Source organism: Phyllostomus discolor, chromosome 6 (assembly GCF_004126475.2).
Source record: "Phyllostomus discolor isolate MPI-MPIP mPhyDis1 chromosome 6, mPhyDis1.pri.v3, whole genome shotgun sequence".
Taxonomy (NCBI): Eukaryota; Metazoa; Chordata; class Mammalia; order Chiroptera; family Phyllostomidae; genus Phyllostomus; species Phyllostomus discolor.
Window position 1 is genome coordinate 66,769,595 of NC_040908.2, and position 25,191 is coordinate 66,794,785.

The 25,191-nt window shown below is 39.6% G+C and overlaps 1 protein-coding gene and 1 non-coding gene across 2 annotated transcripts in view; one reads left to right on the top strand and one right to left on the bottom strand.

The window, feature by feature from the left end:
* The window catches only part of AFF3 (AF4/FMR2 family member 3), a 547,917-nt gene that overhangs the window by 50,089 nt on the left and 472,637 nt on the right, over nucleotides 1-25,191 (top strand). The window lies entirely within an intron of this gene.
* Nucleotides 3,793-3,923, bottom strand: LOC114501164. Its single transcript, XR_003684926.1, has one exon. It is a non-coding gene; the product is annotated as a small nucleolar RNA SNORA24 (small nucleolar RNA).

Below are 25,191 nucleotides of genomic sequence, written 5' to 3' on the forward strand. Positions count from 1 at the left end.
GCAAGAAAAGAAGAGAAACATCTGATCTGTTGCCTCTCACACATGCCCTGACCAGGAGCTGAATCCACAACCCAGGCATGTTTCCTCACTGGGAATCAGACCTGCGACCTTTTGGTTTACGAGAAAATGCTCCAACCATCTGAGCTACACTGGCCAAGACTGTACCACGACCCCTACTCCCTATCCCCACCCCCCGCCCCCCTTTAAAACAAGATGAGCTGCATGGGAGGCAGGGAGTTTTTGTCTCTGGGAGGTGTTCAAGCACAGATTGGATGACCATTTGGCAGAAGTTAGAGTCGGAAAGTATCTGGTGATTGTAGTATCAGGTTTTCCAGAGAAACAAAACTAATTGGGTATGTGTGCATGTGTGTATATACAAAGAGATTTATTGTAAGGAATTAGCACCCATGATGTGGAGGTCAGCAAATCCCAAGATCTACGGGGTCATTTGGCAAACTGGAGAGGCAGAAGAGCCAATGATGGAAGTTCCAGTCTGAGTTATAAGGCCTGTGAGCAAGGAGAACTGACGGTATAAGTACCAGTCTTAAGGTCTGTAGGCTTAAAACACAGGAAGAGTCGATATTTTAGTTCAAGTCTGAGGGCAATTGAATGTCCTAGTTCTTGTCCCAGTTTGAAGGCAATTGAGTGAAAGAACTCCCCTTTCCTGGGGGAGGTCAGCCTTTTTGTTCTGTTCAAGCCTTCATAGGATTGGACGAGGCCCACTCGTGTTGGGGAGGGTACTCTGCTTTATTCAGACCAGTGATTCAAATGTTAACCCAATCCAGGAACACCCTCACAGACACAACCAGAATAATGTTTGATCAGATGTCTGGACACCCTGTGGCCTAGTCTGGTTGACAAAATTAACCATTATTGTGGCTGTCTAACGCAGCGTCCTCATTTTGTGGATGAGAAAACAGTCTCAGGAGACCTGAATTGCCCTGCGTGCCCCAGTTGGTGAGGTAGCTCTAGGATTTGGGTCTCCTAGAGCTCTTCCTGCCAGACTGTTGAGTAGATGCAGAGGGTGTGCTAATGACCTATATAGGATTTTCTCCAGTTCCCAGGATTAGGTGGATTCTGCTGGGGGGCGGGGGGGAAGAAGGGATGAGGTATTGCTTAGGAATGAGAAACCTTAACTAGGACAAAGAACTACAGCCATTGGAAAGTGTAGTGTGAGGTTTTGAGGAGCTGGTTCTTCACCTGGATACAGAGGGGCTCAGTGTGCGCCCAGTTGACAGCCATAGGCTTCTGTACTTGGATTTTCTACATAAACACCCTTCATGCCTCTTCAGGGAGCACCAAATGCCAGGTAACCCTTTAATGCTGTCAAGAGGATGAGAAAGACGGATCTTTAGACAGGATTCATGCTGGTATGCATAATTAATTGCATGAAGGTCATCATCAGCCCCACAGGTGGAGTCCCTATGTTTTCAGCATATTGCCTGGTCTTGTTGAACCAGGAGATGATTTGGCCAAAAAGATGCAAGGCATTCACTCAAAGGTTAGCTCTTTCTCTCCAGTACTGGTCCTGACAACCATGGTGGCAGGCTAAGCACCTACCCTGTGTAAAAGGCTGTTACCCCTACCTTATTTTTCCTGGTCTGAAGATATCAGTGGAAGTTACACATTATTATTCCCACTTCACAGGTGAGAAGTCTGAGATCCAGACGCCTTTTCTTCATCTTGGGAGAAATGGTTTGAAAATGATACAGCTTCTAATGTAACTCTCGTAGAGTCAACTCTCTGTTACTGTCAAACAGCAGAATTTGAAATTCCATGGTGGCTAACTTGTTGACACCCAGCACACTTCAGGTGTTGTATAAATAAAGTTAACAGGCTGACTTTTGAGTAAAACATAATTTTTCAGGTGCTGCTAAGAGGAAGATAATTGATGAGAAAAGGTAAATATCAATGCCTTTTTGATTACCTGTTGTTTTAGATTACCTCAGCTTCTCTTCATCATTGCACAGAAACTTAAAAGCTATGCAGAAGAGCCTCTCAGTATAAATTTCCTCCTTTCCATTTCCCTCTTGTCACATTTCCTCACACCCTTTGAGAAGCCCTGCTCTTGGGGAAGGGAGGAATTAGTTGTTAACTTCCTAATTATTACAAGTGTGTTCAACAAATCACTGATGAGAGGCATGCATGTTGCAGGTGCCTATGTGAGAGCAAACCATGAGAGGCTGCTGGAGCAAACGTTACAGGTGCACTGTTCCCATTCTGCCCTCCAGGAGACGTAATCTAGGGTAATAGTGAATGGATTGTGAACGCTGAGGAGTTTTGTGTCTCGATTTACAAATGCATTATCATTAAGCTCTAAACTCTATAAATTGGAAAATGGATCCACCAAGTTGAATGGCAATCTCTAAATCCAGCTCCTGCACTTAGAATAGGGTAGGGTCAGATGGGTAGGCGGTTGGAGAGTTTGGTGTTAACATGCGGCTCTTATGGGTCCATGCTAAGCATGAATAGTCCTAGAAGGCAGGTCTGGATAGCTATCCAACAAACTGGGCAGAACACCCTCGTTGCCCTTTGCTAAATTCAATTATGGATAAGAGGTGAAGGGTTGGGAAGTTAGCTGATGCCAAGCTACTTCTGCCATTTTTCTTTATAACTTTACAGTTTACTTAGGTTTTGTCAATTTCTTAAACCATAAATAGATATCTTAATCTTATTCTTTCCCCTATCAAATTAATTTTAATACTGAAACTTGAAAAGAAACTGAGTGGCATGGTAGCTTATCCCTAGGTTGGCTCTTTGGTAAAGTAAATTTAGTTCACATGTGAGCAGCCAAACAAACATGACAGTAGCACGCTAAGAGGGAATGAAGATCCCGTACAGTAAGCTCAAAAGTCTGTTTTCCCTGCCGCCCCTACTCCAGTCCCCTTCTGTGATTGAACATCCCAGGGCCCTTTGAAAATCCATTTGTGTTTTTTGTTGAATGCATCTCAGGTCTGGAGGACTCACAGCCTAGAGAGGTATTGATTGCATTTAAGGGTCCATTACTTAGGTAAACCAAATAATGTAACTGATCTTGGCTCTAATTGATCAAGTCTCTCCCACAGTGTTGGGAAGATTGTAATCTAATTACTTTGGTTCCTGGTTTCTAAGGTGAAGGTTACATTTTGCTGAAATTTATCCTGCTTCAGCAGCCTCTCCTTATCTGGTGTCCAATCTTGAAACACAAATACAGTGTGTGTTGTACAAGCATGAACTTGGAGGTGCACACACAGAGAAACATACACAAATCAGCTACACCTCTGAAGCTTCCTGGGTTGTAATTTTGACTCGATGAATGGCAGATAAGAAATGTGAGCCATGTTAGTTTTTTCCTTTTAAATTTTTACAGCATGACAGAGGGTGATACTGTCTCATCAGGTTCACTACTAGCCTTTCGTTTCTCCTACCAAGCTTTGTCTTATCCTGATTCTTCCCCTTTCTAAAAGTAGAAGGTCTATTACCAGTTTCAGAATGTGCAAGCACAGTATGTGTGAAGACTGTTGTTAAAAGCTGTCAAGCTGCTAATTTATCCATGGATCAGCTACTCTGATCTTAATGAGCTCTTAACTAGTCTTTTTTTGACTTTAAATATTTTTTTATTTTTCAATTAGTTGACATGCAATATTATATTAGTTTCAGGTGTATAGCCCAGTGATTAGACATTGTATGTCTAAGTTATCATCCTGATAAATCTAGTACCCATCTGACACCATACATAGTTATTACAATATTATTGACTATATTCCCTATGTTGTACTTTACATCTCCATGACTTTTTTTTTTTACAGTGAAGAATGTTACTTGTGCAAGTCAGAATCTGATACCAATTAAATGGTGAAAGCTTTGCCAGTAAACGAAAATATGCTCTTCCATGGCTAGGAGGGGAGACTGCAAAAGTCAACAGGTCCCAAAGACAAGTGGACCCCATGACTGTTCTTTAACAGCCAGTTTGTGCTTTACAGTCCTGTCACCTCTTCATCCATCCCCCAACTCTCCTCCCATCTTAAGGAAGACCTTTTAACATTTCTTGTAATACTGGTTTGGTGATGATGAGCTCCTTCAGCTTTTTCTTGTTTGGGAAGGTCTTTATCAGATGTCTTTAGATTCTGAATGGTAGCATTGCTGGGTAGAGTAATCTTGGTTGTAGGCCCTTGCTTTTTGTAACGTCAGGTATTTCTTGCCAGCTCCTCCTGCAGAGTTTCTGTTGAGAAATCAGCTGACAGTCTTATGGGAGCTCCCTTGTAGATAACTGTTTTTCTCTTGCTGCTTTTAAGACTCTCTCTTTCTGTCTTTAATCTTTGCCATTTTAATTATGATGTGGCTTGGAGTGGGCCTTGTTGGGCTCAACTTGTTTGGGACTCTCTCTGCTTCCTGGTATTGTATGTCTGTCTGTTTCTACCACTAGGTCAGGCAGATTTTCTGTCATTTTTTTAAATACAGGTTTTCAATTCTTTGCTCTCTCTTCTCCTTTGGCAACCTCATGATGCAAATGTTGGTACACTTGAAGTTGTCCCAGAGGCTTCTTATACTTGCTTAATTTGGGGGGATTATTTCTTCTTTTTGCGGTTCTGATTGGATATATTCTGGTTTCTTACCTTCCAAATCTCTGATTCATCTACTCCACTGTTGATTCCCTGTAATATAGTCTTCATTTCAGTTAGTATATTCCTCATTTTTGACTGGTTCTATTTTTATGTTTTCTAATTCCGTTTTTGTTTCCTTTTTGTTGATGTTCTCACTGAGATCACTGAGGATCCTTATAACCAATGTTTCAAACTCTACATCTGATAGATTGCTTATCTCCATTTTGTTTAGTTTTTTTTTCCTTGGAGTTTTGTTCTCTTCTTTCATTTAGTCATGTATCTTTGTCTCCTCCTTTTGGCAGCCTCCCTGTGTTGGTTTTTATATATTAGGTGGAGCTGCTACATCTATTGGGCTTACTAGAGTGACCTTATGTAGCAGGTGTCCCGTAGGGCCCAATGGTGCAGCCTCCCATCACCCAAGCTGCACCCACCCTCCATGTGGGCTGTGTACTACAACCTTCTGTTGTAGTTGATCTTTGATTATTGTTGGCACATCAATAGGAGGGATTTACCTGCAGGCTAAATAGCTGCAAGGACTGGCTGTGACCATGACCACTGCAGTGGATCAGCTGTGCTGGGCCTGACCTCATGGAGCAGTACTTACTTCAGCAGGGCTCTGGTGCCCACTGAGCCCTCCTCTTGAGTGTGTTGCTTGTGGAGGTAGGTCTGGGGCCCTCCTGGGAGGTTGCAAGCCAAGGTCAGCCACCACTTGTGACTGACTGCCCCAAGCCACCTAACTTGAGCTGCAAAGTGATCTGCAGATGAGAATGAGTAGACATTGCTACTTATGCTGGGCTTGGAGGTGCCCTGGAGAGGCTGAGCTATGAACCAAGGCTGGCTGCCACTAATTTTAAGTCTAGGGCCACTTAACGAGAGGTTTAGGGAACGCTGAGGCCAGATGCAGCTTGTTAGAGAGATTTTAGGAAAGTCTGAAGCATGAGTCAAGACAGGCTGTTAGTATGGAGGAAGCACTGGAAAGAGCTTGGGTGGGCCCACAAGTTGGATGGGATGGGATATCAGGGAGTCACCAGGGTGGGGCAACGGTATTAGCCAGGTATGCTAGTTGGTTAGCTCGATATGGCACCAACTTGACAGCTCTGTGGGGGATGGCTCAGAATAGGAGCAGTGGTCTCTGCCAGCACTTCTCTGTGGGAGAAAGCAGCCCCTCCAGCTCTTGCCCTGATGTCAGACAATTCATTTCCTCCTTGTATGTACCTGGTGCCTTTGGAGTTGCTATCCCAGTGCTGGAGCTCAGAGGGAGTGAGTCCTAGTAAGTCTGTTTGCAGGCCCTTTATGAGGAACTCTCTTTCTTAGCCACAATCCCTATTGATTTATACAGCCTGAGTTCTGGGGACTTCTCTTCCCAGCACTGGAACCCTGGGTTGGGGTCCTGGTATGGGGCTGGGACCTCTCATTCCTCAAGGGGGACCTCCGTAGCCTCATAATCTCTCCCGATTTTTATCCACCGCCTGTGGGTATGGGACCAGCCTGATCTGCATCTCTGCCCCCCTTACCAGTCTTGATGTGGCTTTTTCTCTATATCCTTAATTGTAGGATTTCTGTTAAGTTCACTTCATTTGATTCTGAATGATGATGGTTCTGTAGTTTAGTTGTAATTTTGATATAGTTGTGGGAGAATTTGAATACTGCATTTACCTGTGCTACCATTTTGAACTTGACTAGTTTTAACTATTCTTGCTAGCAGCCCTCTGCACCTTCCCTAGAGGCATTACATTGGTTCAGTTTGAATTTTCTGGTTCTTTCCAGAAACATCTTTAAGCTTCCTTAGTTAGGCCTGGTTTAACCTGCAGGTTAAAAGGTGTGTCTGGGGGAAGAGTGAGCAGATGCTAAACAAAGTGGCTTGTTAACTACCCTAACCAGTAGTATAACCATATTTAAAGAAGACTACCAGAATGACTGTTGGAGTTAGAAAAGACAGACCATGCTGTGAGCAGAAATCAGAAATTGAGTAAAAAGATAGTGTACCCAGAATTCCTGAAATGCTTAGTTACCAGAAAGCTTGGTGGTAGTCTCAGGGTATAGCAAAGAGCCTGTTGTGTACATCTGTCTAGTTAGGGGAAGATTGGAGACAGACCCTGGAATGTCACCCTCTTCCTTCAATGGCACTGTCTATCAGTCTACATTAATTCAAGTGCAACTGGCATGCCCTCACCCTAGAAGAGATCGTCAGCATCACCTGCTGTATGGGAGTTAGTGAGTGTGGTCTACCTGCATTTGTAGGAACAGCATGGGGGCTGCCTGGAGATGAGTGGGGGACACTCTGACCTGTTGGTTCTTCGGAATTCCTCTTGGGCAAAATCTTACATGAACCAGTCTTTACTACTTTGTTAAGAATGTGTGTTTATAAAATATAGTGTCATGGAACTTACACTGTAAGTAAGTAAGTAAGATCTTAAAATTAAACAAAACACAATCTATAGATACGTCTTTTCTGACACAACCAAGTACTAGAACACCCAGCCAGGCTGGTGGGATGCATGAGTCGTTATGAGAAACAGCTTATCTGCTGTGTGGGTGGATTTTTTCTGAGGCCTAAAAACGTAAGGTGACGAGAATGTGCTTCACAGGAATGTTGTGAGTCAATATACTGAGAGTTCCAAGTGTAATTCTGCCATTTTAATGGGTTTAATTGTCATGCTAAGAAGGTGAAATTCAGAGTATGGAGTAACGTTTCTTGAAAGTCTGTATGAAAGAGGTATAGAGTATACCTGACTTGGCCTTCCTCCCACTCTGTGCACTGGACTACTTATATTTTCCCAACTGTTGATTTCAAGCTTATAGAGAAGTTGAAACAAGGGTGTAATGAACTTGAAAAATGCTCTTTACCCCATTCATCAGCCATTTTACTACACTTGCTTCATAGCTCTCACTTTGTTTTCTGAATATTCAAAAGAACGTTGCAGATCATGACAATTCATCCCTGAACATGTCAGGTGTATCTTCTCAGAATTAGTTCATTCTCTTGTGTTATGTGCTGGTGAGTTGGCTCTGACTCCTGGCGACCCTGTGAATGACTGATACCCACAGTGTCCTGTCCTCAACAGCCCTGCTTAGCTCTTGTGTAGACTCATGCTTAGGGCTTCTTTTATGGTGTCAGTCCATCCCACACTGGGTCTTCCTGTTTCCCTGATGCTTTCTGTTTTTCCCAGTACTGTTAGTTTTCTCCGTAGAACCCCATGTTTTCATGATGTGCCCGAAGTAAGATAGCTTTGGTTTTACCACTTTTGTCTCCAGTGACCTCTCAATCTGTTATCATTAAAACATCAGGAAAATGAAATTTCCCCAATTGTCTCAATAATTGTAGGTTTTTTTTTTTAATTCTAGAATAGTCCCTCAGCTGTTTCAAAGTGTTTTGTGACATTGACCATTCTGGAAAGTCCAGGCTTGTTATTGTGGAATGTCCTGCTGTCTGTAGCTGGTCAATTGTTTTAGAATGCCACCTAGGGGGAGTCGCCTTCCCCACACTGCACCTCAGGAAGCACACGAAGTCAGTCTGTCCTGTTTGTGGTGGTGTTGGATTTGGTTATATGGTTGAGTGGTGTCCCCTAGATTTTTCTACTCTAGAGGCACTTTTCTCTAGATTAGAGACCAGGTGAATATCCCATTCTCCAGCAGTCTTTTATAGGAGTTTTAATGTCTATTGGTAGTCTTTGCCTGAATTAATTACAGGCATGTCTCATTTTATTGTGCTTCACAGGTGTTGCATTTTTTACAAACTGGAGGCAAGACCCTCCACCAGCAAAAAGATTGACTTGCTTTTTTGTGACACTTATTTTGACACGGTGGCCCAAATTCGCTTATCTCCGAGATATGCCTCTATTGCACTGGTGATTACTGTGCCCTTATATTTAGGAAAAAAGTCAATTGTACTTTGGGTGCCAGAGACATGACTTTAGGGAGAAACAAAAGCACGTCCTTTTTATTTAAAAAAGTTTGCTTTTTACAATTTTTAAATAGAGTTTCAAATGGAATTTGTAAGTGTAAATACCAGTAAATAATATCCTGTTAATTTGGGGTGCAGATTTTAAAATTTTTAGTTTATAGAGCTGTAAATTTTGTATACCATATTTTATACTTTGCATTAACAATTGCAGAGTTGAATTCTTGTTATTGGTAATTATTGAAATATTGGGAACAAAAATGGGAAAATGCTTTTAGTTCCTGAGTGAAAGATCTCAATATAGATGTTTCACTCTGTAGAAATATCACCAAGGAATTTATGAAACTCTGAATGAACCTGTTGTATTTTTTAAGCAGTGCTTATTTGAGAAATTGCTTGTGATAAATGAGTTTCACTAATTAAATCATACACTTCCATAGTCCATTACATATAAAGCTAGACTAGGAAATAAACATAATTAAAGTAAACATGCCCTTGTAATTAGTAATTGTTTCTGCCATTTTAGGCAAATTTTAGAGTCAGAGAGAGCTGCTTCACTATAAACCTAATAATGAAGCTTGTGATAACAGGTGTAAATTAACTCAATGGAAAACATTTACACTGTAACGTGCTAAATTAAAAATGACATTAACAAGTCTCATTTTCAAATTCTCCATAATTAGCATTTGTTCAACCTAGAGATGAGTAAGTGCCGTGCAAGGGTAGGTGTCTTTATTTATAGCTTATGACATTTGTCGTGGCTTCTTTTTTGTTAAATTGTAAACAGCAGAGATGCATTTCTTTTTAAAATAGTTCTTGTTTATGTGATCTTAGGCAGTCCGACAAAGGGTAAAATGTGATGTTTACTGCTGTCATGGCTGGAAGTAACATGCAGGTGTGCTGCCAGAATGCTTTGGTCAAGGACACAATAGACATGAAATACTGAGGGTGGGTTGAGTGTGGAGATACGTAGGTACCACGGCAATAACATCCAAGACACGATAAAATATTAGGATTCCCTCGAGTGTTTCCCCTCAGTGCACATATGTGCTTCTAAGTGCTTTGAATCGATGTTTGTTTCTGCAAATAAATATTATCTTAAAGGCTTTCTTTTATGATGCTCGTTAATATAAGTGAGAAACCAGAGAACAGAGGAAACAGCTTTGCAGCTTAATTTGTCACAAAGGACATGATGCTCTACTCCTTACAGAGAATTTCATCAGTACTCTAATGATGGAATAAAGAACTGAAGCATTGTTGCACTGATAAACATTGGCTTACAGCTTTTGGTTGACTTTTTTTAATGCAAGATTTTACTCACTCTACTGAATTTAAAAAGAAATTGTCAAGGACATGTACTGTAGATTTTTTTTTAGTTTTTTGTTTTTCAATTTTCAGTTTATGTTATTCAGGTTATTTTGTGGTTTACGCTAGAGGTAGAGGATAAAAAGGCTTATCAGGACAGGGTCTGTGCTGTGTCCTTCTTAAGCTTGGCACATCGAAGGCACTCAGTAATATTTGGAGACGTCTTAAGACTCAGCATCCACTGAGTTCTGGAGCCTACCGTCTTACTGGGGAGACTAGATACAGCAGTGTTTGTTTGCTTTGCACTGTGGGCTCTCGGAGTCTCCTGCCTGCCATCTCACCCTGCAGATCTGGAGACTTGTCAGCCTCCCGAATTGCAGGAGCCAGTTCCTTATAACAAATCTACACACACACACACACATCCACACACACACACACACACACACACACACACACACACCCTGTTTTGTTTCTCCAGAGAAACCTGACTCATACACCAACATAGCAGGATTGTAGAGGAAGTTAGAAATAATATTTATATATTTATATTTCCCATAAGAGTAAATATTTATTGGTACCCATAAAGGGAAGATTTAAAGCAGTTCTTAGCTGAATGCCTGACAGATCATGAGAATTCCATAATGAGATCTGTTCTTCCTACGAAGTTTGCCATTGCTTGGCTGTTTCTTATGCTTCTTAGAGGCAGAAGGAGAACACTGGTGAGAATGTGACTGCTGCTGGTGGATGGTAACTGCTGATAGTCAGCTGCTTTCTAGATCATCAATTGCTCGCTATTCTGAGGTGATTTCACAGTCTTCTCTGGCACTTGATTAAAGAAAAGAGTCAAATCCTCTGCCTCCTCCCATTCTCCGCCCCCTTCCACCCCCCACCCTTTGCCTTGGCTGGTTTCTTACTCCTTCCACTCCTGCTCCTTTTAGACCAATGCTGTGTCAGCCTTGGTTTAAAACTCAGCCTGCTGAGTTTTATGAGGATGGCTGCTTAGGTAGCGGAGGTGCTCAGGAGCCTCTGGGCTAAGGCTGTTTTCTCCCAGACCGGATTGCCATCTTGTACTTGCTGCCCCCTGACTCCCCACGACCCCTGCCACCCCACCTTGTTCCTGTCAGCCTCTTCAGGCCAGCTTCCCTGCTTCTTGTGCTGGTCCGACTTCCCAGACAGCAAGACAGCAGTGGGACAGGAAGGGTTGATGGGCGTCTGAGTGGACAATATTGTTTTCTTTTTTCTCTTTGGCATACCTGCAGAGTAGTTTTGAAGGGATATAAACATATCAACTTCTTCCAAACTCAGTCTCAGAGATCAACCAAACCTGAATACTGTGTTACACACCCACTGGCCAGTGAACCCGCAGACAAGCAGGCTAACCCACAGAGAGGGAAGGGGTAGCTCTGAATAAGTTCAGTATTTTTATCTGGAGATTATCTCATTGTACCATTCTCAGTATTTGTGTCTTAGAGAGCAGGGGCAAAGGAAAACAGAAAGAGCCGTTTTACTCAAAACATGGAATTGCCTTTGAATACATAGATATCATTTCTGCCAGGAAATGAATGTTATGAGCTGTAACCCACGAAGATACGATTCTGCTAGGTGTGGAGGGAGGGCAGGCGTGGAGGGCGTGTGCTGCAGGCAGTGACGGTCACTGATAAGATGGCGAGGAAGGGTGAGCCAGCAAGGCTTCCCACCGCCAAGGCTCCCAAATGCGTTCCCTCCTGGCCCCGTGGCCGGATGGGAAGGAAACTGTCGCCATGAGATCTAATTACCAGAGCTGAGATGCTCAGGTGTGAGCTGCCTATTATGAAAGCCCAGGGCACACACTCTCAGGAGGATGATCAGTGTTGAAGATACTGAAAAAATAATTTTGGCAGCAAATTTAAAATCAGATGAACTCCAGGAGGAGCTGCAAATGTAGAAATGCAGTCTTAGGTGTTCATAAAAAATAAAACCAAAAAATCACCACAACTACAAAAACCTTTGAATTCAATATTTCAAGTCAAATTATAGTTTTACAGGAATGTTTGAAAGTGAATGCACGTGAATAGTGCCTTTTAAAAGCTTGTAATTAAGGCAAAGATCACAGTTGATAGTTTGGTATATGGCAATAGTAAACAAAACTGCTCTTTGTTGTATGTGTTGGTTGAAAAAACACTTTATTTTCTAGTATTCTTCATCATGAAACTTTTTTTTGAATACAGCTCTATTTTCCCTTCCTTTATGTTTAATTTCTCTGAAAATAAAAATCTCAGGTGCAATGAAGCTATTTTGCATCTTTTTCAATATCATAATCTCCCCATGTGATTTCACAGAATTTATTTTCATGGCCCGGGACCAAATACTTTTAATTCCCATCCTTATGTGCAGCAGAGCCTGTGTTCTGCACATGTCACCAAGCCTGGGAGTCACACAGTGTTGCTGTCAGAAGAAGATGCTTGCTGAGGGGACAGAGGATGTGCATTGCACACTATGTCATCCCACCTGCCTTTCCTGTTTGGGGCTGAGGCCCCAGGTTTTTTCAAAGCCAAATTGATATTCTTGTGGAAGAAGCATCTGGCTCTTTGGCAGCTCCACAGAAGTTATCTTGGTCATTTGAGAGTTTCTTCTGCATTTATCACATGGTTTAGATATTGAAAAGGTTCCTGGCATTTTAATGTCCTAGATTCTAGGCATGAGGAATGTGAAAAAGCTAAAATATGTTTGTACTTGCAAAGCCTCTTTGAAATTTGTAGGGCTGAAAATAATTTTTTTTTTCCTACTTAAGAAAGTTCTGACTTGTGTCATACTTGCATTCATGGATGATTTTTTAATTTTTATATCCACATGATCTGCTTTATGCTGGAGAGAAACCTCAGTAAGAATTACAGAAAAGTGGTTTTGAAAACTATTCACTGAGAAAACTAAAATAAAATTTTAAGTTTTCCTTTAAATATTTTGAAATTCAGTGCTATTTATTGAGCACCTACGGTGTGCCAGGCAGTAAGTGCCAAACCAGACACCACAGTGCGCTTGGACTGCTGTAACAAATCTCCCATTGTCCGGGTGGCTTAAATGATAGCCATTTAATCTTAAAGTTCTGGAGGCTAGAAGTCCAAGATCATGGTGTCGACAGATTTGGTTTCCAGTGAGATCTCTCTTTCTGGCTTGCAGAAGGTTGCTTTCTGGCTGGGTCTCCATGTGGCAGAGAAAAAGTTTGGTCTTTTTTCCTCTTCCTATAAGGACACTAAACTTGTTACAGGGGCACCATTCCCATCACCTCACCTAAAACTAAATACCTTCTGAAGGCCCCAAACACCATCACATTAGGGGGTTAGGACTTCAACATATGGATTTGGGAGAGAGAGAACTATTCAGTCTATAACACCATGTTAAAATTCAAGTTATTCATTATCAAACCTCAGAAAGCCTTTCTAGCCCAGGTCACTCATATTCATGTGACCCTTCTTTCTTTTATTGAATAATTTATTCATGTGGGTACATTGAGCTAACTTTGATTACTTAGTAAGTTTGTTTTTTTGTTTGTTTGTTTCTTGGCTGCTATTTGTCTATTCGTTTCTCAGTCACTAGATAGCTTCAGGGGTGTGTGTCGCCATGTCTGTATCTCACTCCATCTTCTAGCACAGCTTTCATTTACGTAACAAAAACCTACCGTGGACCTACTGTATGCTAGGCATAGTTCTGGACACTGCAGTGAAAGGAAACAGCTTTCCTGTTGGAGCTTATATTTTATTGGACCAGATAATCAACAAACAACTAACTTCAGACTGAAATATATTTGTGCTATAGAGAGAGTGAAATGGGTAATAGGGGGCTAGATAGAGAGTGATCACAGGTGGAGGGCAGCACTCATTGGGGTGGCAGGGGAAGCCCCACTGACGAGGAGACATTTGACCTAAGATCTGAGAAGTTAGCCACACAAAGGTCTTGAGGGAAAGCTTTTCAAACAAAGGAAACAGCAGGGACAAGGGCCTTTCTCCTAGCTCATTCACAGGACAAAGAGCTGAGAAAGAAGGCCAGTGTGCAGGGGCCGAGTGAGCAATGGCGGGCAGGGCCAGGGGCTGGAGAGGTGGTAGGGTGAGGTGGGGGTTGTATGAGATGGGCTTAGACAGAGGACGTGGCTGGAGCTTTGGTGGCGATGCTGAGGAGTTTGGTATTTATCCTAAATGCAGAGGGAAACCATGGGTGGGTTTAAAGCAATAGAAGAACAAGATTTTATTAGCACTGCAGGTTTATTCAATAAATACCATGATTACAGTAGTGGTGAAATCTGTATGTAATTATACATAATAATCGCTTGTGTGCTTGCTATGGTGTGAACACTCCTTTCATATATTGGGTTAAAAGACAAAGGAAGCATTTTATACAAAATGAACAAATGAATTCTCTGTCTCTGTGTTTCCAACAGTTTAATATTCATCATTTGGAGAAGATACACATTTTTATCTATGTGTGGCATAAATTGTTCATTGGAGTGGGGCATGTCAATTTTAGCTAAGGTCGCCTCTTAATTTTGATTGTGTATCCCTTGTGGCTACATGTCAAAATATGACATATCAGCATAGGCCAACTTGGATTTAATGACTAGGAAACCATGGAATTTATATGATTTGGGGGGATGTGGGGGCTTTTCTAATGCCAATTCCAAGGATAAATGGCATGGAGGTTATCTGATTAATTGGACAAGCATAAACTCTAGCTAGCTTCAGCTGTCTGCCTGTCATCTGAACACAAAATAGGGAAGACTGGTCGACTTAGCATTCCAGAATTAAAACCATGACACTTCTTTTACTGTTAACAGACTATTTTGCTTTGTATTACACTTTTACATAAGTATTGACAGTGCCCAGCATATTTATGATAATCCTTCCTTACGAGTGAGGTATCTTCTGAGGTGTATTTCAAAAACACCCTGCTCCCTGAAGTTCAAGGGTGATCAAAGCCATGCCTTTGCAGTGAGACCCATTTCATAGTTTCTGTATGAACCTATCTGCTACTTTTGTGGAACTGGAAAATACCATAAGCTCAGGAGGCTGTTACTGAGCTTCTTTGCTGACATGCTACTGGTAGAGCCATCAGTCATTCAAGTCACATAGGACTTGAATCTCATGAAATGATTTTTTTTGCACATGGTTTTAGCTCTGCATTGGCCTTGTTTCAGAAGATCCAGGGAGAGACCTGGGTTGGCTTAACTCTCAAGGTGATGAAGAGGGAGGCTGTTACCCTGATGAGGATTTGACTGGGCTGACTGTGAGCCCAAGTGCCACCCTGACCCCATCAGACAAGTCCCTTGGCTGGAAGAGCTGGCGTAGAGTCTGTACTTACCTCCAGGGAGTAAAATAAGTAAAGGTTCTGAGATGTTTGCAACTGGTAACTTAGATCCTTTCACCACTCTTAAGAGGAACAACCACTAAAACACTCCTAACACATTCAAATTTAATTCATACGTGTTTTTAAATTGTGAGAGTTTGTCACTTTTTATGAATCTCACTAATAACATTTAGTAGTAGTTGAGCCAAATACTCAGAGCCTCTACAGAGCCTACCTTATAGATTTTAATGTTTTGTTATTCATACCAGTTTTTCTTTCATTGTATCAATATATCCTGCTTTTTTTTACTTGAATAATATCTTACAGTGCAGGAGCAATTTCTTTGTTAAAAAGTACAGAAGGGATGTGTAGTATGCCCACCTTACAGATAAAGACACTGATAATTTTTGAGAGGTAGATGTCTGGCAAGTTGTGGAACTGGGTCCCACTCCAGATGTACAGACATCAAGCATTGCACTTATACTGCCATTCCACACTGCCTTTCATGTAGCAGGAAGAAATTGCTAAATGCCAAGGTCAATCAAGTTGAAGTCTTTCCAGTTAGGAGGGAGGCGTTCAGTAAATATTCACCTAGAGTGTTTGAGGATTTCTTTTGCACTGGTTTATTAGGAAGTTCAAAGTGATCAAGAAAGATGCAGTTCTCTTCAGGATTAGGAGCTCTTTGTGTTGAAATGGACATGTATCTGTTGTATCTAGTCATAGACTAGAATTTGATAAGATTTAGTTCTTGCATTATTCTGTTGAACTGGGGACACAAAGATGTTTGGATTGGATAGGATGGTAATAGAGGGAGAGGGAAGAAAGGTTTAAAAATTTTTCCTTATATGCCTGTATTTCTTAGATTTCACAAAAACTCTCACTACTTTTCACTTTATAAATTCTAATAAAAGGCAAAACATATTGAGGTTAAGAAACTTGCTGTAGTATGTGACAGACTACAATTACAACCTAAGTCTGTCTGACTCCAGTCAGAAAGCGTATTCCCCAGCTGATTGAGGTTTCACCCTTTAGTCCCACCTACTTGTTCTCCCCCACATATACAGCCCAGTGGGTCCTCTTCTCTCAGGGGGTCTGTCCCATCACTGTTCAGGCTGACTTCTCAGCCAGTCCAACAAAACACTTCCCAAAGCCCTGAAACCATGTTTTCTAACACTGCTTTCACTTGTGGTAGTCCGTGAGAAAACCCTTTATAGACGAGGCTAGCCTTTAAATATCACATAAATAAGTAAGTGCTGCACAGTCTCAGGTATGCATTACTCTTGGGGGACACGTGCCCAGACCTGGACATGCTGACATCAGTTTTAGCCACCACCTCAACATCCTGCTTTCATCAGGGGCCTGGGGTGGTCCTCTGCTGTAAGTGGTAAGTAAGAACGCAGGAGTAGAACATCATCTCTTACTCCTAATGACTAGAAAAGTGGTCTATTATAGTGTTCTCTCCTTGCCTCTTACTGATGAGAGGGAGGTCTCCAAGACCATTTGGAACTTTTGAAGCTCAGTGATGAGCTGAATTATTAAAATAATGGCCTCTTAGCTGGATTGGACTCTTTCTTGAAGCAAAGGAATGCTGGTGTCACTGGGCAGGGAGCTGACTCTTTGTGTGAAGGGCTGTGCCAGGGACTCAAGGGAAATGGAATTCCAAGTTGTTTGTCACGTTTTCTTTCTTTAAGGAGATTATGGTCTAATGGGGGAGGCTCTAAGCAACAATTATCTTAGTACTTAATAGCGTTGAACAAACAGGGTCCAAATGACCACAGATTTAGAAAAGTTTAGCAGAGGAAGTAAGGACAGAAGAGCATGGGGGAGCAACCAGCAGAGTTTGGTGAGGAGGGGAAACTTTCTGTGAAAGAATGACAAAGGTCAGGAGACAGGTGGTGGCTGAGGGACATGAGGTCGATGCAATTCCAGTTGGAGAGCATGGTGTGTCAGTCAGTGGATTTTAAATGGTCAGTAGTATTGAGGCAGATGCTTGCCAGGCTGAAATATTCTTATAAATCTATGTATGGATATTTTAAAGAAATAGAATGGCTGAAATGAAAACTCAGTTTAACATTGTAAGAAATAGAAAAGTTAACATGAAAACTCAATTTAACAAACATTTATTCAGCACCCCTTTGATCTAGGTTCAGGTGAGAACAAAGATGAGTGCCTGCCTCAGAACTGTCAGTCTTCTGAGAGAGATGTGAAAATGAATCTTAGGGGCATGAACCCAAGGTGCCTGGAACAAGGAGGAGGCAGCAGTCTGCTTCCTAGAGGAGAAGAGGGACCTTTCAGTAATGGCTACAGGCAGTGGGACCTGGGGAAAAGAGACAGAAGAGCAATTTCAAGCTAAGTAAGAAGGTTAACAAAGGTGTGTGTACTAAAAAGAGCACAAAACACTGGGGATCAATCCTGTATATCTAGACTATAGACCTGTGTAGGAGAGCCACCTGGATAGAGCTAAAGAGGGAGGCAGGAAGATCATGGGAGGTGAGGGAATGGCTTCTTTGTCAGGTGGAAGGTTCTGGACATCAAGTATGGTAGAACATATTTGAAAAATTGTGAATTTGATTGGATAGCTACTAGGAAGCCATTAAAGGTTTGTAAACAGAAAAGTGGCATAATGAAAGTGGTATTTCATTTACCTGTAAGCACTGTTATAATAGTTTTTCCCATTATAAAAGCAAATTGCAGTAATTTCAAAAATTCATAAGTAGAAAAACTATAAAGAAGAAAATAAACATGTGGCATAGTTCCATGACCCATAGAGGTTAAATCCTTTGAATGCTTTGTTACATTGCAGTCTTCTCGGTGCATATATGTGTCACGGGTGAAATCATGGGAAGATTTGGGGCTGGATCCCGGCCTCTTTGCCCCCAGCTGCAAGCTGTGAGATGTCTTTCACTTGCTCTCTTCAATATTTATAAAATACCTGAGAAATAAAATCAAAACTCTCTTTGTACTGTTAGTCCACAAAGTGGTTGAGATTGTTTACTCTTTTTTGGGTCTTTCTGTAAAATACTTTTGCTATGTGCAACCCTTTTCTTTTTGCTGTGTACACACTTGTACATTGTTTTGGGGGCATCTTGGTCTCTTCAGATTGTTTTCAATTTGAGGAAGCTTTAAGTCAACTTGACTGATACTGAAGACTAGAATCCTGGAGAGAATAAGGGGCCAGGTGATGTGCTTGGCTGAAATTTGTGAAAGGAGGAATGTACATTAATGTGGCAGGAAAGCAGCAGGGTATGGTAGATACATGCATTCAACCCAGGTGTCCATGGGTGCTCTGCTATGTCTGGTGTCCTCTGGAGGACCCCATGAGGTGGCTTCATTACAGAAGAATGATTCCCATTTGTCTTTGCCTTTTCCTCCCTTTTTCTTTTTTCCTTAGTAACTTGATGAGTATTTTGGGGGTGAGAAGAAATGAAGCCAAGAGTTTTGTAATTTGAAACATTGATTTTGAAAGCCTTCCCTTTGTTCCCAACACTTCCAAGTCTACAGAAACCCAAATCAAACAACTAAAAACCAAAAACCACGGCAACACTCAAGCTCTCATTGATTTTCTCATGGAGCTATACATATAAAATGTGAGGTTTCATATTTTACCTTCCTTCCATATGTGGGTCATACTCTGTTGTATAGTTTTGAATCTTGCATTTTCACTGATATTTGGTGTTTATCATTAAATATAATTACATTTACCATGAAAACAAATTCATAATACTTAGTTATATAAATGTACCGTGTGCTATGGTGAACATTCTTATATAGAATTTGTTGCACATGCCACTGATAATTCCTTTAGCAAAAATTCTTAAAAATAGAATTCCTGATTGGAGGATGTAAGCCTTTATATAGTTTTAGATATGTTGCCAAATTAATTTCCCTCCAGAAAGATTTGACCTGTTTTGCTATCAGCAGGAGCATATGAGACCTCCTGCTATCCTGCACTGTTGTTAGTATTAAAGATTATATTTTTTAGCTCTTTGCTTATTTAGTAGGGAAAAATGATATTTCTAGCTCTCTCTTTTTAAAAATTACTGGTAATCTGAGCCCCTTTCCCATATTTGGTTATTTTTATATCTTTCCCTCACTCTTTTATTTTTATTTTTTTGTGACTTACTGTTCTTGTCCTAACTCAGTTTTTTAAAAAATTAAGTGTAGTTGATATATAATATTATATTGATTATATTAGTTTCAAGTATATAATATAATGATTTGACATTTTTATACCTTACAGTGTGCGATCATTCCACTGATTTTAGGAGTCATCTATTACCATGCAAACTTATCACAATATTATTGACTATATTCCCCTTCATCTTTTTCACTCATCCCCCCTTCCCTTCTGGTGACCATCTTTTTGGTCTCTGTGACTCTTGAGTTTGTTTTTGTCTTGTTTGCTTGCTTATTTTGTTTTTGTGATTCCACATACAAGTGAAATCATATAGTATTTGTCTTTTTCTGCCTGACTTCCTAACTTGGTTTTATCTGATTTAAAAAAAAATAATTTTCTTTATTTCTAAGAACTCTTTATATATAGTCAGACTACTATCTCTTTCTTATATGTTTCACATCCTTCCCCCAGTTTATCTTTTAACTTTTGGGGCATTTTCTGATATATAGAAGTCTATAGTTTTTACATGGTTAAATATATCAAAGTTTTTTGCATTCTTTTTCATTGCTTTAATGATTAGGAATGTCAGCCCCTTCCAAGATCACATATTTACCTATACTTTCTTCTTATTTTATTGTTGCTTCATTTTAAAAACAATTACCTTTAATCTGTTGGAGTTTATTTTAAATGTTAGGTATGATAAAACATTTTTCCCAAATATTTTATTATTTACCCCATAACCCCAAAGTGGATTTGCTATGATATGAAGTTAGGTTTCTAAAAAGTTGGTAAGATAATAATGGCCTAGGGCCATCCCAGGGTTAGTGAATAGAAGGAAAGGGATGTGGCAGGTAAACGTCAGGCCTTTCAAACCCTGGGCATTGCGAGAATGCTGGTGCTCCCCATGTTAATGAGATCGTTGTCAGGGAAGAGTTGAAAAGTTTTCTTTAGCACTTCTTTTTTTCAGAGCCTGGCGCACACTTTCAATTTTGATAAGAACCATATCAGTTACCTCTCTCAGTTAATTGAACATCTTTGCAGGCCAAGAGGTAGATTAAATGGTTCAAGGGACAGAGGAGAAATCTGGGCTTTGAAGGCCGTGTTCCTTGAAGTACCCTTGTTGCCACCCCCCCACACTTCCCCATTGCAATAATGTTTCTTCACTTAGAACTTATCTTTGTAAATACTTTATGGTTAACAGATAACTATTTAAATAGATATAACCAATATCTATTAATTCACTTGTCACAACAACTGTAGATCTACACAACAATGCATAGAAGGCATGTATGCATTACTATGTCCTTGTTTTGAAAGATCTGGAAATTTATATCAAAATACATTAGGAGTCTAAGGTCACAAAAATATATTTTCTTGTTCTTCCATTGAACAAATACTCATTGAGGGCTGAGCAGTGTTAGGTATTGAGCATACAAAGATGAAAAGGAAGGTTCCTACTCTTCATGTTAAAATAAATGACTGAGCTGGGAACTAAAATGCTGACCCTGTGACCAAGTAGTGTTCTTCCTACTATATCATACTTTCTGGTACATGTACCCAGAAGCTTCTCCACTGAAACTGGTTAAAAATGATTAGGTTGCTTAATTTACAGAAACTTGACCATCTTTAGTTCACTGAAGAGTCAATGTACTCTGCAGCATTTTAATTCATAATTGAGATGTCTGATGACTCCTGTTGAGTAAATATGGTTCATTCACACATGGGAGTCCCTTGCACACTAACAGTGCTCCTAGATAGGGAAAAAGGTTGACTCATTCCATGAGGGTTACTTTAGCATAGATTGATACAGAGTGCTGATATGTAGGTGAAATATGCTTCCTAAGCATCCTTGTTTTGACAGAGTTGGTATAAAGGAAGATCGGCTCTTGATTTGAACATCCTCAAAGCATATTCTACTTGTGCATAGATGTGACTCCACAAGTGCCTGAAGACTAAAATTTGCATGAAGGAAGTTGGCCATAGCCATAGTGAAGAAAGCCATGTTGGTACACAGGTGTGTATGGCTCGTGGTGGTGTGGGGCAGTGCACTGCCTTGCTGGTAGCTTGAGGATGCTCAGGTTAGGGGACATGATGATCACTAGGGGAATGGACATTGGAACAAGAAAGAATCTGATTTCTTTCTTTGGTCAGGCTTCACTTTTCAGAGCTAGGATTTGATTCTTGATAATACTCATCCATAAAAATAAAAAGAAACTCATGAGACAATGAATATGGATGGCATTTAATTGTTTATGCATGGTGAACTTGAATGAACCTTGTGGAATGAGGGAACTTGGGTAATAAGTAGATCAATGTATTATGCTGCTTTCTACCTTGGTTTCCAATATATACCTTTTGGGGACTCTTTTTTTATTGGCACTAGATCAAAATCCAGACATCTATATTTCTTGGTTGTTATGTAAAGTGAAATTTAGAGTCACCTAGTCTTTTTGTTTTAGAGAGAAATGTTTTCTTCACTGATACTCTGATATAAATGTGCCAGCATTATCATCCAGCTAGAAAGTTTAGTGTTTGCAGATTTAAAAAAAAAAAAAAAAAACCACCAAAGTTTCTGTGGACTTTCATTGTATTAGGAAAAACTAGTTATTCTGATGATTTTTTTAAAAAAATTCTGAATTGAAAATAGATTGGCGTATTTGAACACTGACAATGGGAAGAAATGTGATCAACTGATTTTTGTCAGTTTTAATTTAATATATATATTTTGCATGTAAGTCTATATTCATATGTATGTTAATTCTGTTACACATTTATGTTATTTCTATTGTCATGTGTACATTTTATGTGTAATGCCAGTCGATACTTCCATTTCGTCTTACACTATTATACAGTGTACTTTTATATGTTCCAATAAACTCACTGTTTTTAAATATGTTTTCTGATGAACAAGTTGAATAAAGAAATTGATTTTCTTTGGCATAAAACGAAGCATAAAGTCACATAGGAAAGCCTTTGGAAACCAAATAGAGCAATCCCTCTGTCAGTGCTAATATTTCAGTTTTTAAAGCTTCTTGTATGACTAGAGGGATACCCAGTCTTCCAACAGGCATTTGATATTGATTTGTCAGTCTGGAGTAACAAGTTACTGATCCACTTCTTATCAAGAATTAAATCAAAACAATTCTGTGTCCTATTTAATAGGAATCATGAGAATTCTCTTGCATGATTTATATGCTGCAGTGTAGCAAGGATAAATGTTGAAGAATCATGTGGCTAGATAAAAGTTGTATGTTATTACTATATAATCTTACTATATAGTAAATCTTAATTTGATTTACAAAAAGCTGTTGCAGAGGTTCTTAAAAAGTTCCAGGACACATTGTATTATAAGAATTTACATCTCTTTTTTTATTAATCCTAATGATTTCCTGGCCCATATGGCTTCTATTGTCAAATAAAAATCATAAATGGAAAATACTGACTGGTGTACAAAACATAGATCTTTGTACAAGTCAGAGTTGATAATCATTCAAAGCCAATATAAGAAGTAAAAGTTCTATGTTGTTTCCTCTTCCCAAAATTAAAATATGAAGTTATACTTAGGTATTCTGTGTTTCATGTAAAAATCAGACAGTATTTTTTTTGCATATTTTAAATTTATTTCCAGGATTTGCCATCTGGTAAATGGCTTGAGTTAATTTCAGAGAGTTGCAAGTAACTCAGACATTCCATACAGAAATACCGATTCCTGTGTCTTGTATTTGTGTGTGTCAGTATTTATGCAATAAGCGGATTGTAGCTCAGATATTTAAAATAAATCCAGAGTTCATCTTTAATCTTTTTCTTCTAACCCCTCCTCCTACCCCAAGGCCATAGAATTTTTTTTAAATAATGAAGGTTTATTTATTGCTAATGCTATGTGTTCATAATGTGTCAGTGGGCACGGGACCCCTTGGGACATTGACTCCACTCAGGGACCCAGGAGAAGGTAAACCCTCTCTTTATTATTCCATATTTGCCACTGGAGGAAATGTGGATATGGCATACACAAGGACATGCATACCTGTTCCCAGAGTAGCTCCCTACAATAGTATGTAGAATTGTGTGGAAATTGAGAAGCTGATTTCAAAATTATGTATGAAAAATAAGATCAGAAATACTGAGACAATGATGAAAAAGAATAAGGTTGTAGGACTTACTCCACTAGATATCAAGATTTTATCATAAAGCTATAGTAATTAAGACATTAGTGCTGGCACAGAGATAGAAAATAGATAAATGGAATTGGAAAGAGAGTCTAGGAACAGAACCACATTTGGGAAAATAATGGGAAAACCACACTTTTTAACTAATAGTGCCAGGTTATTTGGCTGATGACAAGGAAGAAAATTAAACTGATTCCTACATTACATCAAAATCAATTTCTGGGTTTGTTTGTTTTTTTGAACTGAAATTGGTTTCATGCTTCATGTGCAGTAGTGATCAAGTTTAATCCATTGAGTTGTTTAGATCATTGATGGAACATAAATCAAATTTAACAAAATATTGCCAGAACCTCAGGTATCTCTTTATCCTTTCCATCATCATCCTTTCTCTTCTCTTCAGAGAGAGTCATCATCCTGAATTCCGGCATAAACAGTTTACTTGTTTTTGTATATTGTACAGGTAGAATTATAGAGGACTCTTGTTCTCTGTATTGCTTCTTCCACTTAATCTTATGTCTGTGAGACTCACTTATGTGGTTGCGTGTAGCTGTAGTTCTCAAGGAGTGTGGAGTTAAGCTTTACCTCCCTAAAGGTGAATGAGAAATTGTTTGGAGTTATTCTGCATGGAAGATTTATCTGCTCGCTCTCTTTATTTATGTAACCATCTCTTTTTATCAGTATGGACTCATGGGAATTTATTTTATACTTTGGGTTATAATCCCATACTACTTTATTTTATTGCTTAAATTTCTCCATTTTGGTCATTGGAAGCTTTTTCAGTTGGCTTCTGTCTCCCTTTGATGTTCTATGCCCATCATTGTGGTGATGTATTGTGCTTTGGGCAGATTCCTAGGATGAGATTAGCAAGGCAAAAGATCCTTTTCAACAGTTCAGAATATGTATTACAAAATGTAGAGTTGTTCTTAGGAACTTTGTTCTGATCTACACTCTCTGCAGCCATGTGGGACATACCATTGTCACCCAACTCTTATCAGAATTGAAGAATATTTTTCCAGTTCATTAAGAAAAAAAATAAACTTTTCCAATTGGGCATGCAACAATGGTTTCACATTGATTTGGTTTGCATTTCTCTAATTATTACTGAGGCTATGCAGTTTTTGCTTATTTATCATTCTTTGGTGAATTTATGCCTGATAAAATAATTGACATGGAAAGTAAATGGCACATTGAAGTTTCAGAATTACCAATATTTTCATAGCATAAAGAGATGCTAATAGTCACAGTCTTTAATGATTAAGGAAATGTAATATGCCTAACATTAATGTTGATGGTTTTGAATTTATCAAGGATAATTTCCTTGCTCTGTAAGACTTGTAAATACTTGTCAGAGAGAACTGCTTAAAATATAAATATTTGAAACAAAGAAAATATACATTAGAATCTGAAGAATAATTCTTTTTAATACAAAATTCTAATTTTATTTACTAACTTGAAAAGAAATAATAAATATAATCAATAGTATTTCTCAAAGAGGAAATAAAATTTGACTGGGTAGGAGAGTACCATACAAAACCCCCAGAGCACTGGTGAAATGAGAAGGTAGGAGAGACTTGGGCCAGGGGGATGGACAGGATGTGGAATGGACATTAACAAATCTGTAGCCAGGAGAGTAGAGTTCATAGTTCCTGGAGGGCCTTAGCAATAAACTGAAATTTCCAGATGCCTCTGTATCCAGGTTTATAGTCTTAAGGTTCTGTACCTCTTAGAAGAAGCAGACAAGTTGAGTTTATATGGACATGTTCCTAGACCTGGTATCAGATCACTTGGTGTCTTCTGAGTTACTCT